This window comes from Pleurodeles waltl, chromosome 8 (assembly GCF_031143425.1).
Source record: "Pleurodeles waltl isolate 20211129_DDA chromosome 8, aPleWal1.hap1.20221129, whole genome shotgun sequence".
Taxonomy (NCBI): Eukaryota; Metazoa; Chordata; class Amphibia; order Caudata; family Salamandridae; genus Pleurodeles; species Pleurodeles waltl.
Genome location: NC_090447.1, coordinates 510,541,018 through 510,557,682, shown reverse-complemented (window position 1 = coordinate 510,557,682; position 16,665 = coordinate 510,541,018).

Genomic DNA, 16,665 nt, shown 5'->3' with positions numbered 1-16,665 from the left:
CTGACCAGTATGGACTGGCTAGCCAATAAAAGACAAGTTGCTGACCCCAATGGGTGAGAGCCTGTGCGCTCTCTAGATTCAGAAACAAAGCCTGCTCTGGGTGGAGGTGCTCCTCACCTCCCCATTGCAGGAACTCCAACACTTTTTGGTGAGTCTCAAAGGCTCAGGCCTCCTGGTACAGTTCCTCAGGGCACTCCAGCTAGTGGAGATTCTTATAAACTGCTTTATCTGCTAAAACCAAAGTACATTTGATACATAAGCTTGATACCTACTGAAGGAAGTTGGCTCTGTATATACTATCTCAAAGTGAGAGATAGTGTGCACAGAGTCCAAGGGTTCTCCTTAGAGGTAAGATAGTGGCAAAATTAACCAATACTTTGAGCAAAACACAGGGTCGGTGCGATCACCGGGCACGGTTTGGGCAGCATGTAAACCGACCTTGCGGGGACATGCTAAACACCACCTCCATGTGCGGGAACGAGCACGCAGCGCGCGGGTGTCGGAGTTTGAGGCAAGAGCGCCAACAGACGGTATCCGCCTCAGATCCTACTCTGAGGCAGCTCATTGGGGTCAGAGACGAGATTAAGCACTTACTGCTATAAACTGCAAAGCAGCTCTGGCAGGCGTTAGCAGCCCGAATATATGGTTGGGGGGATAAAAATGGGAAACTCCTACACCGGCTAGCCACTCGACCTCTAGCTAACAGAGTTATCCCAGAAGTGGCAGATGAATCTGGAGTCCTGTCTAAGAAACCAAGCAACATTGCACAATGTTTCGCCTCCTACTACGCCCGACTTTACGCAGAACGCCCCCGGGCCGAGGGAATCCCCCCTCCTGAATGAAATCACCCTCCCAAGGATCTCGTAAACGACCAGGGAAAGCCTAGAGGAATCCTTAAGCCTCGAAGAGATCAATAAAGCGATAGCTGCGCTGGCGCCGGATAAGACGCCTGGCCCTGATGGGTTCCCAGCAGAACTGTACGTAGATGCAGACACATTCTGGGCCTCCATCTGTAAGCACGTACGAAGAATCAGAGAAAACTGTCTGCTTCCCCTCCGGAATTGACCAAGCAACAATTGTGGTGATCCCAAAGACCCAACCGCCATCACAGCATTGCTCAGCATACCGTCCCATCTCTCTTTTAAACACCAAAGTTAAAATATTGTCTACAATCCTGGCTGCTAGGCTAAAGGAAGTGCTCCCTTCACTGGTGCACCCTGACCAGTGCAGGTTTATGCCCACGTGTGGCACAAGACACTGCATCAGACGCTTGCACGTGGCCCTGGCCCACCGGGAAACCCTCAACCAGACACCCCTAACTCTCCTTTTGTTAGACTTCGAGAAGGCCTTCGATACCGTGGACTGGTCCTACCTGGAACACGTCCTGCTGAACAACGGTTTCGGGCCCAGATTCCGTGGCCTGGTGAAGCTCCTTTACACTAACCCAACCGCCTGTGTCTTGGTGAATGGAGTGATCTCAGACCAGTTCATCATAGGTCGGGGTACCCGGCAGGGATGCCCATTGTCCCCACTGCTCTTCGCGCTAGCGATAGAGCCCCTGGCGAAACTGCTAAGGGAGGACCCCTTGGTTGAGGGCTGGTCATGGCCTGCTGGACCTGAGGATTGCATAGCACTATACGCTGACAATGTGCTCGTATATCTTTCCAACCCCGTCAAAAGCAGCCCTCGAGTTCTGCAGCTCTTGGGTCTCTTTTTTGAGGCATTTGAGGCATCAGGCCTGGCGCTTAACCCCGGCAAGTCCCTCTGCATCCCTCTAGAGAATGCATTAATTGGCAGCAAAATATCCTGATAAGGCGCAATTGCTTTAAATATCTAGGAGTGCAGGTGTCCTTGCTGCCGGCACTGGCGTGGGCGCTAAACATCACCCCACTTACCCAATGCATTAAAGACGATCTCCACCGTTGGCGTACTCTGCCCCTCAACCTGCTCGGCAGAATAGCTCTCTCTATAAAATGATGATCCTTCCCAGGCTCCTATACCTATTGCAGAATTTCCCATATCCAATTCCCCGGAAATGGTTCAAAGACATTGACAAGATGGCGCGTCACTTCCTATGGGGCGACTCCCGCCCCAAACTGGCCCTAGCAACCTGTCAAAGAGACGTCCTTGATGGAGGCTTGGGTATGTCCATAGTCCACTATTACCACCTGGCAATGCACCTACTCGTGATAAATGACTGGTGGGGGGGCGGTTGGTCGGACCCAGCATACTGACTGGAACTCCAAACACTGGGCTATCCTGCAATCCTCTATGCCTTATATGGCCGCCCAATCCACCGATCATTTCCCTGAAGTGACTAGGGTGGTCTTGCTGGGCTGGCGTGAAGCCCAAAAGGTCTCGGGTTGGTGGGGCCGCCTCACCCTGCAGACCCCATTGTGGAGTGGGAGATGGTTGGCGGAGTCCTCAGCACTGGAGGGATACCGGAATTGGGATGATATAGGAGTCTCCACATTGGGGGATGTTTGGGATGGGTCACATCTACGATCCTTCGAGGACCTCCAACGACTCTTCTCCCTAAATAAAACCCAATTTCATAGATACCTACAATTCCGTCATGCACTACTGACACACGTCCAAGTGGGAGAACCCATACCTGAATACAGCCCTATGGAGGCAGAGGTGCTGATGGGGAACCTGGTTAAAGGAGGAATTTCGCAGATATACCGCTCCCTTATATCCAACCCAACCCGTCCACTGGATGGGCCTAGTTGAAAATGGGAAAACTGGTTGGGCCCCGTAGATGAGGAAGAATGGAGGGAAGCATTAATGGCCCCTCACACTCTGACTATGGCCAACCGTTTCCGATTAATACAAACCCAATATCTTCACACAGCATACCTCACGCCTGTTAGACTGTATGAGGCTGGCCTCCAGGCCCGGGCTGACTGCCCTCAATGCTCGGGCCCGGACGCCGACTTATCACATGGTGTGGTCTTGTCCATCCATAGAGACCTACTGGAGGGCGGTCCATGGGGAGATCTCTTGAGTCCTTGGAGATGAACTGGATATGGCGCCAAAGGCATTTTTGTTGGTAGTAATGGGGGGCGTGGGGCTAAGAAGAGCTGAACGTATTTTCCTGGGAATGGCATGACTGGTGGCTAAGAGAGACATAATGGCGAACTGGAAAGCTGGAGCTGCACCTGCCATGGCTAGATGGAGGAGTGGCATGGACTGGTGTGCTCGACATGAGAAATTGGTGTATGAAGCCAGGGGCTGCCCAAATAAGTACTATAAGGAGTGGGAAAGGTGGGAGACCAGGATGTGCACTTAGATTGACTAAAACCTTCATGAACTATACGGGAGCCTTCACCGATGCTGGAATCTTGGGGGGGCAACGCTCCTCTAGCACACCCATTGAACGGACTTGTTAAATGCAGATTCCTCTTGGAATATACAGGGCCTGTTAACATTGTCCATGAGGACTTGTCTTGGGGTTGGGGTAGTAAACGTCTCTAAGCACCATTTGGTGCCACGCATTAACCCTTTTATGTTTGCATTACACTATTCTTCTTTCACTGAAAAACCAATAAAGTTCTTTATAGAAAAAAGAAAAAAAAAGATAGTGGCAAAATTAGATCATTATAATGCTCTATTTTGTGGTAGTGTGGTCTAGCAGTAGGTTTATCAGAGGATAGTGTTAAGCATTTGTTGTACACACACAGGCAATAAATGAGGAACACACACTCAAAGACTTAAATCCAGACCAATAGTTTTCAAATATATTTTCTTAATTTATTTTAGAACCACAAGATTCAAGATTTGAAGTAAATACAAACATGTGCAGGTTATTTGAGTCCGGAGACAGGCCGGTAGGGCTGGGGCCAAGTCAGTTGTCGTCTCCGTCGTCTCTGCAGGGCTTTCAGGTCAGCAATCCTTGTTGTTGTAGGTTGCAGGAATCTGATTTCCTGGGTTCTAGGGCACCCCTAAATACTAGATTTAGGGGTGTGTTTAGGTCAGGAGGGCAGTAGCCAATGGCTACTGGCCTGGAGGGTGGCTACACCCTTCTTTGTGCCTCCTCCCTGAGTGAAGGGGGGCACATCCCTAATCCTATTTGGGGAATCCTCCAATCTCAAGATGGAGGATTTCTAAAGGCAGAGGTCACCCCAGCTCAGGGCACCATAGGGGCAGTCCTGACTGGTATGACAACTCCTTGTTTTTCTAATTATCTCCTTCAGCCTTGTCGTCAAAAGTGGGGGGAAGTGGCCGGAGGGGCAGGCATCTCCACTAGCTGGCATGCCCTGGGGTGCTGTAACAAAAGGCATGAGCCTTAGAGGCTCACCGCCAGGTGTTACAGTTCCTGCAGGGGGAGGTGAGAAGCACATCCACCCAGTACAGGCTTTGTTCCTGGCCACAGAGTGACAAAGGCGCTGGCCCCATGTGGCCAGACACTCGTCTAGTTGTGGCAGGCTGGCAGAAACTGGTCAGCCTAGCACTAGGAGTTGACTGGTATTCAGGGGGCATCTCTAAGATGCCCTCTGGGTGCATTTTACAATAAATTCTACACTGGCATCAGTGTGCATTTATTGTGCTGAGAAGTTTGATACCAAACTTCCCAGATTTCAGTGTAGCCATTATGGAACTGTGGAGTTTGTGTTTGACAAACTCCCAGACCATGTACCCTTTATGACTACCCTGCACTTACAATGTCTAAGGTTTTGCTTAGACACTGTAGGGGCATAGTGCTCATGCACATATGCCCTCACCTGTGGTATAGTGCACCCTGCCTTAGGGCTGTAAGGCCTGCTAGAGGGGTGACTTACCTATGCCACAGGCAGTGTGAGGTGGGCATGGCACCCTGGGGGGAGTGCCATGTCGACTTAGTCATTTTCTCCCCATCAGCACACACAAGCTGTGAGGCAGTGTGCTTGTGCTGAGTGAGGGGTCCCCAGGGTGGCATAAGACATGCTCCAGCTCTTAGACACCTTCCCCGGCATCAGGGCCCTCGGTACCATTTACAAGGGACTTATCTGGGTGCAAAGGCTGTGCCAATTGTGGGAACAAAGGTACGGTTTAGGGAAAGAACGCTGGTGCTGGGGCCTGGTTAGCAGGGTCCCAGCACACTTTCAATCATAACTGGCATCAACAAAAGGCAAAAAGTCAGGGGGTAACCATGCCACGTAGGCATTTCTTTAAACCTACTTACAACTGCACTTACCTGCAACAAAGTTGTTCTATTAATAAAGTAACAAAATATATTTTTGCTATATAAAAACAATTGTCCTTGAGTTAGTCATTGAGTGTGTGCCTCATTTCTTGACTGTGTGTACACAACAAATGCTTTGCACTGCCCTCAGATAAGCCTTACTGCTCAACCACACTACCAGAAAAGACAGCATTAATATTACCTTCTTTAGCCTCTGGGGAACCCCTGGACTCTGTGCATACTAGATCTCATTTTGATATAGTATATACAGAGCCAGCTAACTACAATTGGGGCGTGTAAAAAGTAGGCAAGGTGATAGATTGTCCTACATGAAAGGGTGGTTAAAAGGAATCGCTCTCACTAAGCATCGCCTTGTCAGGATGGACGGAAAGGAAGGGTGGCTTCAATGAAAGGACCTGTAGCTCAGTGTCCCTGCGGGCAGAAGTGATGGCTACAAGGAAGGCTGTTAGAGTAAGAAGCCTCAGTGGACAGTTCTGAAGTGGCTCAAAAAGGGCACACATCAGGAAAGTAAGAACTGAGTTCAAATCCCACTGGGGCATAATGAACAGTGAAGGACGAAACATTTGGGTAAGACCCTTCAGGAATCTAATAACAAAAGCAGATTTAAATAAGGAGGGTTGGTTAGGTAATCTCAGGAAAGGAGCTGGGCTAGAGAGAACAAACGAGGACCTCTGACTGAGAAGCAGGGAGAGGTTCAACTGACTTGTCTGCGCACCATACAACAAATTTCTTCCAACAACAGGCGTATCCCGTTTTGGTGGAGGGACACCTGACTGCCAAGTTAATGTTACAGGCTTCTGGAGGAAGGTCAAAAGCTATCAACTACTGCTGCTAAATCTCAACGCAAAAAGACAGTCTTGGCAGGTTCTGGTGGAGAACCGCCCCCTGCTGCTGCAGCAAAAGATCCTCCCAAAGGGGCAGTCTGACTGGAGGATCGATGGCCATGCTCAAGAGCTCAGGATACCAGACTCTTCGTGCCCAGTCCAGTGTCTCAAGATTTACTTGGGCCTATTGTTCTTGATCTTCTTGAGAACTCTGGGCAGAGGTGGTAATTGGCGTAAAGGAGGCCTGAGTTCCACTCAAGCAGAAAAGCAAAACCGCTGACATTGCACATTCTCTTCCGGAGGCGAACAGATCTAACCAAGGCCCTCTCCACTGCTGAAAAAGACCTTGCGCCACCTCCAGGCACCATTCATGCTCGACCAGGCATTGACAACTGAGTTCATCCACTCTGGCATTCAGAGATTCCACCAGATGTGGAACCACCAGGGATATGCCCTGATGTTCCAGCCATGTCCAGAGGTGCAGAGCCTCCTGACAAAGGGTGCACGAGCCCACCCCGCCCTGCTTGTTTTCAGTACCACATGGTAGTGGTGTTATCCGTGAACACCTGCACCACTTTCCCTGAGAAAGGTAATGAATGCTTTCAATGCTTGCCTGATCTCCCGGAGCTCCAAAAGATTGATATGGAGCCTGGACTCTGCTGGAAACCAGAAGTCTCTGATCTCCGCCTCTCCCATGCTGCTGCCCCATCCCAGGAGTGACGCATCTGTCACTACTGTCAGATCTGGTTGGGGAAGGGAGAGAGATCTGTTTGTGACCCAATCGCAGTTCAAAACCCTCCACTGCAGATCTTGCGCAGTTCCCTAGGAGATCTAGACCATGTCGGCGAGATTACCCTGATACTGCGCCCACTGAAACTTCAGGTCCCACTGCAGCACCCATATATACACCATCTGGCATGATTCACCAGCAGGATGCAGGACGCCATGAGGCCCAGCAGCCTCAGTCAGCCTGAATATCCTGGACACGCCGCTCAGGAGCATAAGTCTGAAACTGCACTATGTCCAGAATAACTCTGATGAAAGGGAGCATCTGAGAGGGAGCCAGGTGTGACTTTGGCATGTATATAGTGAACCCCAGTGAATGCAGGAGGTCCACCATAGTCTGGAGGTGGGAAATGACCGCCTGGAGCGAGCCTACCTTCAACAGTCAGTCGTTGAGTTAGGGGAAGACTGAAACCCCTGACCTGTGCATAGAAGCTGCCACTACCACCATCACTTTGAAGGACACCCGAGTGGCGCTGGTGAGGCCAAAAGGGAGCAGGGTGAACTGAAAATGCTTGTGGACTACCATGAAACGCAAGTAATGTCTGTGGGCAGGCAGGACGGGAATATGGAACAATGCGTCCTGCAAGTCCAACGCTACCATCCAGTCTCCTGGGTCCAGGGCAGATAGAACCTGAGTCAGAGTGAGCATTTTGAACTTCCTGTGGAAGAGATTGAGGGCCCAGTGGTCTAGGATAGGGCAGAGGCCCTTGTTCTTTTTGGCACCAGAAAGTAGCAGGAATAACCACAACCTATTTCTGGCACAGAGACCCTCTCTATGGCTCCCGTGGCCAAGAGTGCCGTAACCACCTCGTGGAGAAATGCCAGGTGATCCTTGTTCATCTGAGTGCAGGATGGTGGCCTGGATGGAGGGGTAGTCTCGAAGGGGAGAGAGTACCCTCTTTGGACTATTTGCAAAGCCCACCTGTCCAATGTGATGGATTGCCAGGAGGCCGGTGATGGCTAATCCTTCAACTCATCCCTGATGGAGAAGCATCAGACTAGGAAGGTTTGGAGGCTGAAGCAGGAGGGGTGGTGGACTGGGTAGACAGTTGGCCCCCTGACACATGAGGAAGTCGGATACCACGTCCTTGGCCACGGAGATTCTGGGCAGCATACACAGCACAGTGGATGGAGGGAAAGGGATGTGGTTGGGTGCCCCTTCTGTAGTCAAAATAGGGCAAAAAGCAGACTGAGGGGGCAAGGATCAGCAGTGAGGCCCAAGCACCGGGCCATAGCTCAGGACTCCTTAAAGCGCTTGAACGTAGATTCTGCTTTGTCTCCAAAATTGCGGGTGCCACTGAAGGGTAGGTCTGTAAGTGCAGCTTGGACAGCCCCCGAAAAGACAGACGTCCTCCACCAAGCATGGCACCTCAAGGCCACCACCGATGCGACTGTTCTACCTAGTGAGTAGGTCGTATCCAGTTCACATACTATTGTGAACTTCACTGCATCTCTCTGATCGCCAACAGCTTGAGAGAACAGCCTGGGCCTCCTCCAGAACATGTGGCAGCACCTACACAACTGTATCCCATATAGTATGGGTTAACGGCCCAAAACGCATGCAGTGTTCACAAACATCAATGCCAGACTGGAGGAAGAAAACATCCTCCTCCCAAGATGAACCAGTCTTTTGGCTTCCCTATCATGATGTGCAGAAGGGAATGCGCCTGGGAATGTAGAGGCCTGGATAACCAAGCTCTCAGGGGGTAGGGTGTTGCGTCAGGAATACTGGGTCATTAAGCACTGGCCTATTGCAGCAGGTGATTGTCCCATTAAACAGGAGCCCCTATTCTGGGTTGGGACTAAATCCCCAGAAGGACATCAGTGAGGGCATCATTAAAGGGTAAAAGGGGTTCTGAAGAGGAAGCCCCAGGCTGAAGCACCTCAATGCCCTGACAGCCACTGAAGGCAGCTCGAGGCCCAGGACCTTCCTCTTCTGTCTCCATGGTAGGGAGACAGCATGCCAGTGTCAGGGGAAGTGTCCAGACCTCTGGCTTCACCCAGGTCCTGAACCCAGTCCACAGAGTCATCGAGCTGGTATTCTAAAGGGTCCAGCAACCCCTCCATACTCTCACCATACCCGTACCCATAAAATAGGGGTCAGGATCTAAACTAGGGAGCAAGGTCTCCATCGAAGATAGAATCCGCGCGGAGCGATGCTGGTCCAGCTCTGTGTCTGAGTCGCAATGAGTATGCGACTGATGCCAAACACGGGCCTGGGTGGTGTTGGAAGCGTTCATGTCTGAACCATTGTCGGGGACGGTTGCGGTGGCATGACCAATGCCAGTTCGGATCTGAAAATGGATCTCTGGGTGCCCTCTGGGGCCGAGGCTGCCAGTGTGAAACCTGTGGGGGCGCCTGCTGACCCTTTGAGGCTCAAAGGCGCACCAGCAGGGTCGGACAGCCCAAAGATGAAGCACACAGTGTCGTACAATTCATGCAATTGGGCAGGGATTGCTTTGGCTCCCGGAAACTCTGGAAGGCGTGGCACTGACCCAGAAGTAGGCTTAGAGCGGCAACGCTCTTTTTCCTGAGTTGCGTCATCCAACTGACAGGCTGAAGTCGAAAAACGCTTGCTCTTCTTCCTATGCTTACCCGAACATCCTGAGGACTCAGAGTGGTACAATGAAGTGTGGACTCTGCGAGTGGTCTCCGGACCTTCCACTCAACCAGGAGCGATGCAGAGCTGAACCGCAAGTAGCTCTAAGTCTTCGGGTACATGGCTCGGTACTCGGAGCTCGACTTTGGGTCATGGTCATGCTCCAAACACCAGAGAGACACAAGGTGCTGATCTGTCCTGGACGTCATCTGGTGACAGGAGTTGCAAGGCTTGAATCCGGATAGGCATCCTGTGAGGAAACATGCTTTTTGCAGGTTCACTCCCACTTTTTCCCCCCATTTTGACTACTAGCCATGGGTGCAATGCCTCTGAATTGCCCTGAACCCTGCTAATCAGGACTCAGTGCATGGGCCTTGACCCTTAAGAGGTGCATGTTTAATTGGCTTACCCCCAAATTGGTTTAACTTGACATACTTTTAAGTCCCTAGTATATGGTACCCAGGTATCTTGGGCTTGTAAGTGAAAGCATCTCTTGTGGAATTCAGCACTAGTTCTGCCATCACAAGTGTGACAATACCAAAGCAGGATTCCAAGTCTCTCACTACTGGGTGGCAGAGCAGGTTCAAACTGCTAACTCAACTTTGCCATTTCAAGCAATGGCAAAGTCCAAGCCTGCCTTCTAAATACTTATAAGTCATAACTAAATCAAGCCTACTGAGCTCTAAAAGCAGGGTGCATGAAAAGGAAGGACCTGCAGTCTCAGCTTTGTAAGGTCCTAATAGTAAAAAACACCATTATTGTTTTTAAAGTTGAAAGGCTAGTAGCCCCACTGGCAAGTGCAGTTACAGGCTGACATCTCAGTCATGCTAACTTCTGAATGGGACTAATAATGTTAGTACTTCAAGGTATCAAATCAATCAATGCATTAAATTCAACTTAATGGTTAAATTGAATTTAGTGACACTGATGGGCAAAGCACAACTTTAGTAAGTAGCCACTTTGTTATCCAAGTTTTCCAGTGCCTGTTTACAGCTGCACCCAAAGGTCAGTCCTCAAGACAGCCTTCTGACCTCCTGGGGATAAATATAAATGACTCAAGAAAGGCAAAAAAAAGGTCTGCCTGCTAGTGGAGCTGTTATCTCCTAGGAGGAAAATGCACCCAACGGGCAAGCTTCAAAGGGGAAGCCGCCTGTGAAAGGCAAATGCAAGGAGACATGAGACGGGCTGCTCCTTTGTCAGGGTAGACAGAAGGGCAACAGAGAAGGGGAACTACTGGCAAAACTGTTTTTCCATAGGTGGGTAGCCAGACCCTTATGGTGGGCTACTGGGCTTCAAACACCAAGAGAAGGCTTCACCCATTTTGGGGGTGGTGGACAGTACAGAGCACTCTGAGATAGCTAGATGCCACACTTCACAAGAGGTTGTCATGAGGGAGGGAGCCAGGTAGCCCATTGGCTAGTGACCACATACTCCTATAAGTGCACTTTCTGTGCATAAAAAATGCATCCCTGTCTCCTAGAACTCAGATCTCGCTTGGACTGGAGATAAGCACTGAAGAACTACCCTGCTGACCTTGAACCAGGCAAAGAGGCTCACAAAGGTTGGACTGCGCCTGTTGTTTCTTGGGCTGGTAAAGAAAAGCACTGTGTCTGCTGGGTCCTGCTTGAGGAGAAAATATCTTGGGGCCCCAGCCAACAGTCAACAGCTGGTTGACTGTTTGCAGCACAGGACCACAAAAGCTGAAGAAGCCTGCTTGGCGAGTTGGTAGTCGAGATCACCAGACCATAGCACCATGCTCTAGTGCAGCCTGGAAGACTGAGACCTGATGCTCAGTATTGCTTCCGAGTCTACAGGACTCATGAGAGTTGTTAGAGTGTAGTTTGGTCACCTAGAAGGAGAGTTATAGCCAAAAGAAGGAAAGAGCTTAGTTTTGCTGGGTTCCCAGTGGGCGACTGGACTTCTGCTGAGCCCAAGGAGACTTCAAGGGAGGTCAACCTCCTGTGGCCAAAGTAACCTCACCAAGACAGTGGGCTGAAGAGTAGACCCAGGAAGACACCCATTAACTGCACAGCATCTTCAGCATTCTTGAGCATCTTCAGCATCCTGTATCCCTTGCATCAGGACCATTTCACTGAAGTTAGTGGCAACTTGCCACTAATGCTGTAACAGGACTGGAGACTGTTTTTCTTGTGAAGGTTACTGTTCCTTTAAAACCTTGTCGGTCCCCTTGACTGGCTCCCCGCTGGAGTTAGTTGCCTAAAGTACATCTAAGTACCCATATCCACCCTTGATGTAACTTTTGCTGAAAAAATGTTTTTTAAGTGTCAGATTTGCTGAATTTGCCAATGCTGTTTTGCGGTTCAGTGAAAAGTATTTATTTGTTATTTCTTGTCAAATCTATATCTCCAGAATCCTCCAGTAGCTCTTATTCATTTTGGTGTACATACATTCATAAAAATCATAAATTGATGTCGGAATTCTTGCAAGCTGCGTTTCTTTCTTCAATTGTTTCAGTGATGCTTAAATGCTTTACATATGTTCCTTTGTTTAAGCAGACTGCTCAAAGCCACAGCTGCCCAGGGTAAGCTAAGGTTTGACAAATTAAACCTAACTGGTCCAACGAGAGAGAGGTTTTGTTTTGCTTGGTGCGGTCTCACAACCACCTCATATAATACACCCTATTTCCTCACACATTCAAAATACCAATACGCATGAATACAGTCCCCTTAGGATAGGTGAGAAAAGATCTGATGAAGAGTCCAGAACCTGCATCTCTCGTCCCATTGACTGGTCAAGCTTCTTTGGCCTTTCTTCTCAACTAAGAGGGAGAGATGCGCTGTATCTACATTGTTTTAAAGATAGTAACTGTACCTGCTATCCCACGAGTACAGGTCTCAACTTTCTTAGTATCCATGGTGAATGGCAGCAGAATCTGATCTAATTGTCCAGCCTGCATAATGCCATGCTGGGAAAGTATTGAAAACACTCCTCACCATAGAACTGGGAGGTGACAAGATGAAAGTCAATTGTTTAGAGGGAGGCTCTTTCCTAGAGCTATCCTTGTTGGTTCCTTCGACCACTCATACGTCTTCGGCACAGAAAAAAAAGTATCTGCTGTTGTAATAAAGGGTGCTGCAAGGTGTGCTTTGTTTCCCATTATGGGGTAAAACATGTTACTGTCTATCTCTGCAGCTTTAAGATTGGAGTTTGGCAACACCTTTCTTTTATCAAACCCAATGATTTCAAAATGTCCATCTCATTCTTTAATCACTGGATCTTGTCAATGGCATGGGACCCAAAGATAATAAAAGGCGTGATTTAGATTTTGGCACACGGGTTACTCTGTCACAATGGTGTCGGACATCCCAACTGCCGAAAGAGAAAACCCATTATTTCCTATGGGATTTCTCTCTTTTTGGAAGGAATATCCGTCACCGCTGTGAGAAAGTAACCAATCTGCCAAAATCTACATCAGGCCGTAATTCTGTAAAAAAGTGACTTCTCAAGCACAGCAGAGGATTTTAGATCCAAGATGGCAAAAAGAGCAAGTATAACCTCCTTAAATACAGCTCATGGCAGTAAACATGAACTGATAGATATGCCTTATCTTTTGCTGCACAGATGGCCTGATCCTAAGTAACTAAATCTGACTTCAGAACATGCTCAAAATTCTGTTTTGTCTCGCTGTGGTAGACCCACAGATTGTTGCATGGGCATCAGGAGCACAATTATAGTGACCCAAGTGGGCTTAAGCGCTAGTTGCACTCAAAGGTCTGGCTTATTTATTAGTTCAACCGAGTCTGCTATTCTGAGTGGTGCTATAAAACTGGACTCTAAAGCATTATATCATCTTCTTGCTGTTCAGATGAACTGAACAGAGAATAAGGGGGTGGTGGAATGACTTGTAAAAACAAAACATCAGAATCTGGAGCACAGTAGTTCTTCCATTCTGCAGATCTTAAAGAAAAAGCAATAAGGAAAACTTGCAAGTAGATTTCAAGAAGGCTAATTCAATCAGCCTGTGACTTTGAAAGAAGAGTTTAAAGTACTGATGTCTTTCAGGTCGGCATTGCCTCAGAGTTGAGCTTCTTAGCTACTGCATGGAATGCCATCCCATTGACAACGACTGAAATTTAAGAAAGCCGAGCGTCCAGTGTTGTGCAGAACAATCTCTTGCATCTGATGAAATATATGTATAACATATGGGACAAGAAGATGTTGTTGGTAAAATATGCCTTGGACAAAGCAGATCCATATTTCTAGGACCATAATTTTTGGGCTGATCATCTAAAGCAGGATCCTGTAGGGAAGAATGAAATCTCAACTTGCCCTCCCGATATTGAGGGGAACAAATATTATTTCACACTGGGGTCTATTTGTTGTTTCTCCTCTGGCTGTTCTTTGGGAGATCGGTCTCTTAGACCTGCTGTGCTTATGCTTCAACTTTTCACCCCCTGTAGTGTTGGGCGGAGGGAATGATGAAGTCCAGGCACTGTTTTGTGGCAGAGTGCCACTTTGAGAGAGCTCTGATCTGTATGTGGGTGCTGTACTGGTGTAGTGCCATCATTTGTATCAGGATCCGAGGGTCCATCACGGAGATCAACAATGGAGGAAGGGTTCAGAACTTATTAAAATATTTAATGCCAGACGTTGGAATCGGGGTTCTAAACAGACAATGGAACCGTGTTAAATTTTGAGGATATCTTCGAGAGTTCACTTGTTTTAAAAAAAAAAAGTGCCTGGAACAACATTTCTGATATTCTCAACAGAGCACAACTGTCAGCCCATAAGCAGGAGCAACAGTGACGCATAGTTTGGTCTAAGAGTCCCCGAGTTTGGTCGCACCTGGTCAAGCAAAGGAAAAGCCAGCAACAGAACGTGTTTTTCTATACTGCACCAGGTTATCTCAGAGGCATTTTTCCATATATGGCATTCCCAAAGAGATGCTATACTTTAACCGAAAGATTCAGGACTTGCATGACTTTTTTCCTCCACCAGAAATACACCTCTCAAACAGAGCGAGAATAGTGACACAGCAGATGAGAAATAAAATGCTCACGTAAAAAGAGACAAAAGAAAGGCCACTTCTTTTTATGATAACATTTACAAAACCATCCTAAAACACTGAGTAAAATACAAATAAATAACGACAAAAACTCAAATGTTTCCAGTCAAAAGTAGTCACTCAGAGGTTGTGTTCAAGGCTCCAACTTCTCTGGCTGGAAAAAACGAAGGGGCATATTTATACTCTGTCTGCGCCGATTGTGCGTCAAAATTTTGACGCACAATCAGCGCAAACCTTGCCCCGTATTTAAACATTGACGCCCGAGCCCGCGGACGACAACATTCCGCCGTGTGCGTCATTTTTGGGATGCGGTAACCCGCCTTGTGTTAATTATATGCAAGTTAGGCGTTCCTGCCCAAAAAATGGCTTAAACGGCCGTACGTCGTATTTATGCTTTCGGGCAAAAATTACGCACGGCCGGGAGGCGGAGCCAGAAAATTACGCACAGCCCGATTTGCGTCAAAAATTAACACCTGGGTCAGGGCAGGCGTTAAAATGGGGCAAACACACCTGTATTTAATCAGAACACACAGAACAAACAGCAGAGCAGCAACAGGGAGCCATGGAGGTGATTCTAATCCAGTGTGCACGCAGACGCAGAGCCCAGCAGCAACAACAGCAGCTACAACAACACCAGCAGGGACCCCAAAGGCAGCGCAGAAGGCAGGAGAGGATATTCCGCCCAAGAACAACCCTTCAGGGCCTCAGGGAACACAACATCATACAGAGGTACCGGTTGAACTGGCAGGCCATTCAGCAGCTGCTGCGCAACATTGAACTGCAGTTGGCCCCCACTTTGGTGACACCCTGCACCATCCCAACAGAAACCAAGCTGCTTGCCGTACTTCACATGCTGGCAAGTGGCTCTTTCCAAACAACTGGTGCCCTGGTTGGCGGAATATCACAACCATCATTCTCTGCCTTTTTGCCCAAAGTTCTGGAAGCCATCATTCGACTGACACCCGCCACATCTGCTTCCCTAACACACTGCAGAAGCAGCAGGAAACAAAACAGGGGTTCTACGCAATCAGTGGCTTCCCACACGTCCTTCGTGCCATCGACTGCACACATGTACGCCTGTACCGCAACAGGAAGCACACACATTCCATCAACGCGCAGGCCATAGTCGATCACCAGGGATTGATCACCAACATCGTGGCTAAATATCCTGGGAGTGTACATGACTCATACATCTTCCGTCACTGCACCATCAATGAACACTTCCAGGATGGACTGTATGGCAATGGACTACTTGTTGGTAAGTACAAAAACCTACTTATATACCCACTGCACAGCAACCCTCTAGGACACACAACACATACATCACAACAGCAACATGTCAACCGGAACACACTGAGGTCATGACATCACTGCCATGTTTCTTAAGTCACCATTGAACCTGTCACACATTGGAAATTACTGTACAGCCTAATGTGAAGACGTCAAGGAGTGTGGTTGCCTAAATGTCACCTTGCAAATTGTAAGTGTCCCAATGACCTTTACATTAATACATTGCATAAGTGTCAAGGTATGGGATGTCCAGGGTACTTTGATATGAACGTGTTAACAACACTTTCAATTTTAACTGTGCACGGAACTATCATCTCACCCCCAGTGAAGACACACGGACACCTGTATCACAAGTCACAATGCTAGGGAGGGCACACTGTACTGCAAATCCCAAAACATACTGCTGACAAACGGTTAGCAGACAAACACTCGTTCAGCCAAGGAACAACACAATGCAGATGGTACAGCCTACAAGCATAGAATGTCACATTAGTACACAAAAGAGTCACAGACAACACAAGACAACTACTGCCATTAAAGGTCTTTTCAATAGTGCCAGCTACATCAACATGATCCCATTCATTTTCTCTTGCAGCTGATCAGGGGTATGGCATCCAGCCATGGATTATGACCAATTTGGCAACCAGAGTACAGGTGCAGAGCGTGCATACAACGAGGCCCATAGGAGGACATGCAGCATTGTCGAGCGGACCTTCGCCATCCTCAAGTCAAGGTTCCGCTGCCTCGACATCACTGGTGGTAGCCTCCTATATTCTCCCAAGATGGTCTGTAGGATCATCCTCACATGTGCGATATTGCACAACATTTGTATCAGAAGAAACATTCCCCTCCTGGAACCAGAGCCACACATGCCTGAAGAGGAGGAAGTGGAGGATGCTGGCCTGCAACAGGAGGGGGAACTACAGAACACAGCTGCTGGTATACGCAGGCGGCA